The sequence below is a fragment of the Rosa rugosa genome, chromosome 2, assembly GCF_958449725.1.
Source record: "Rosa rugosa chromosome 2, drRosRugo1.1, whole genome shotgun sequence".
NCBI lineage: Eukaryota > Viridiplantae > Streptophyta > Magnoliopsida > Rosales > Rosaceae > Rosa > Rosa rugosa.
Window position 1 is genome coordinate 37,051,156 of NC_084821.1, and position 3,323 is coordinate 37,054,478.

Below are 3,323 nucleotides of genomic sequence, written 5' to 3' on the forward strand. Positions count from 1 at the left end.
TTATTTATGTATATATATATTGTAACGCCCCGATTTGCACCTCACCAAATCAACCACGTTACAGTGCCGCAAACCTTAGAATCACACGCTAGGTATGATCCTAGAGATACGCAAGGCCAATAAACAGCTAAAATAAACAAGTAGTACTTTTTCTAAAAGTATGACATTAGAGTTGAAATGGAAGCGTTAAATAAAATTTTTGAGGCGATTTTAAGTCGAAAAACTTTTCAACGAAAACAAGTTGTAATAAAGACAAAGTACCAAACAACCAAAGTAAAGTACGATTGAATTACATTTAAAAGTGCAAGAAATCGGAACTTGAAAAATATTACAAATAAGTTATACATAAAATAACTTGTTTGGCCCACCCAGCTATTCCAATATTGTCCCGTTCACGTGCACAGTACCTGCATCCAAAACTGTTGTAGGGGTGAGTTTTCGTCCTCGCTACTCAATAGGGGATTCCCCCCGGCTAGGTTTAAAAACACGTAAAAGAGATATATACATTTCTGGCCAGTATTACAAAACTACGTATATAGGTAAAAAGAAAGATTAAATCATAAACCATAGAGTTTGTTTCAAAGACATTTGCGGGCCCAGAAAACACAAACCTGATGACCGGTCACTATGCCAACTACACCCTTACCAAGATTACCAACATACACGGTAAGGAGTAGCGAGAGTGTCCATTTACGCCGTATCACCTAGAAATGGTGTCACACCTCACAGGATGTAGGACACCATACCGTCCATACAGCCCCTCCGGAGGTTTAGGGGATCGAAACCCAAGGTAGTCGCTATGCTCCGCTCACTCTCAGGTCATCACACAATATAGAAAAGCATTGAAAACAAGCATGGCGATAAAATATCAAATCCTTTAAATTCATAGAGAAATAATCATAGCCATGCGATATTATTTATATAGAAGAAAAATCATAACCGAGAGAGTCCCGAGTCACCCTACCTGGAATATTGCAGCTTCGACTCCATTTGCTTTCCTAGGCCAACACCACCACGTTTCATAATCTGGGTAACTGGAGTCCCTAAATCCGACAATATTTTCGAGTGTTACGAAAATCCAAAATTAAATAACACTCAACAGATCCAAGCAAATCCGACTACTATTTCCGAACGACGATACTTTACTCATAAGTCATAATCCATAATTTTTTTGCTAAGTACACCCAATCATTTTTCCACAACTCTTTGACTGAAAATTCCAAACAAAATTCATAGCGCATAGCAATCACACCTGAATTACTATGGACACCAACTATATCACCTTGACCATTTTCTTGGCAACTATATTACCCAACTATTCACTGATTCCACCACAGTGGAGAAATCATAATCAAATTCACTATGGGTGTGGGTATATACTTAGAAACTTGTATCCAATACCCATCATGAATGGTAAACAAGTTTAATTGGAAACCAACATATTCTAGAATCACAATCTGGTGCGTTAGTCCACTGATAAGCTTAATCAATCTCAAAGTACATGAACCAATTGCAACCCACCAATACCAACAGTAAGCATGCAATTCATTTTAACTACTATGGACACCCACTAAAAAATTTCAACCAAGGAAAAATTTATTGTTTCCTATAACCAACTTCAATGGTTAACCTCGTACTCTAAAACAAATAGTACACAAGGTTTCGACTTTCCCAGATCATTATCCACTGATAACAATTTCATCCAAACCAACAACTTCCTTTCCAAATCCCAATCACGTTAACAATACCCACTCAACCATTATATACACAGATTCCAAATCCATTAATTCAAGACAATTAACAACCACACTGTTTGAACCCAAAATAAATATTTTTCCCGATAAGGGAGACTCGAAGAGAACCGGGCCAATATCTGTGGCCCAAACAATATATTTTCGATAAGTTCGGAATATATTATTTAGAGGATAAATAAAGCCTACTTAGAGATCAAGCAATATCGAAGCAAATCTGAATATTCCACGATTTACTATTTAATTATCAAATATTTGATAATTAATGGTGATTTGTATGCTTGATTATCAAGATTATGCAATAGAGAACAATAACGTGGCCCTGTAAGTTATGGTTTCCCATGCAATTAATGTGCAATGGCATATATGGAAGCATGCAATCATGCTTGATGGTGGTCAAAGAGGAATATATATATATATGAAGTATGTATGGTGGCTCATGCATGGTTCAATTAAGGAAAGTTCCCATGCAATCAAACATGGCAACGTGCTGTGCTTCTCTACCTATATTCAAGAGTACTCATGCAATTAAGTCCTATCTATGGTGGGCCATCATTCACTACCAATGGTGTGCAAGCGAGCAAGTTTTCCATGCAGTTAAAGATTCATGGGCGTGGTACAATTCAAGAAGGATGCAATTATCCTTAATTGCAATAAACAAGGCTTTCTGATTTCATGCCGCGAGCTACAGAGTCCTCGCGATGATATATTTGCCATTAAGATCTGTGCATATCCAAAAGAGTCCAGAAGGCAATTAATCTTTGCCTATTTTCTAGCGGTGACAGAGGCAGATAATTATTAATTATTGCCTACGATAGTTATCAAAACTATTAAGAGTTTTGATTTGATTCAAGGCCAATAACTGTGGCCTAAAATATAGTATTTCATTCCTATTAGGAAGGAGAATCTGCAGCAGCCTATATATAGAGGCTAAAGACGATACAGAAAAGACAACTCTAAAATCAATCAATCCTAGCGATTACAAAGCCTCCCCGGAGCAAACCTTCAACCTCGTTGAAACCCGGTGACCGTGTGCCAGTCCCAGTCTCTCCAAGAGCCTACTGTCAGCATCACCAAACCAACCCGGCGACCGTACTTCCAGTCCTAGTCTCCCCAGGAGCCGACTGCGAGCGCAACCGCCACCGTTACTACCAGCGAAGCAAGGGTAACGCCCTCGCAACCCAGCGAAGCTAAAGTCACGCTTTAGCGCAACCCGTGCTTCTCCCAACTTCCCAGTGATTGCTCTGCTTAGTCTACAACACTAAGTATCGATTCGGTGAACGCAAGAGACCACAACCAAAGCCCTTATCCGTAAGGCAAGAAGTCCTTTTCCGGAAGGCATAGAAAAGAGCCTTGTGACGAGGTTGGTGCTCTCCTCGTCCACAACGCTTGAAGAAGAAGTCAGGTCAAGGGACTACCCCGACGACTGCACCCCACGGTGCTGGCACGCCCGCGCAATCACAGCAGCAAAAGAGACAGTTTGCAGGCCAACTGGTTTCCGCGTCAAACACACACTACACTCATTTTTAAGATATGGAATTTACCTTGGTCGTGCATACTTGCTTGCGTTTC

The 3,323-nt window shown here is 40.0% G+C and overlaps 1 long non-coding RNA gene across 1 annotated transcript; it reads right to left on the reverse strand.

The window, feature by feature from the left end:
* Positions 1 to 208: 208 nt before the first annotated feature.
* LOC133727811 (uncharacterized) lies at positions 209 to 1,805 on the reverse strand. The gene is made up of 2 exons (XR_009855366.1): positions 612 to 1,805; positions 209 to 419 (listed from the first exon to the last, which is right to left on the reverse strand). It is a non-coding gene; the product is annotated as an uncharacterized LOC133727811 (long non-coding RNA).
* Between the last annotated feature and the right edge of the window lie 1,518 nt (positions 1,806 to 3,323).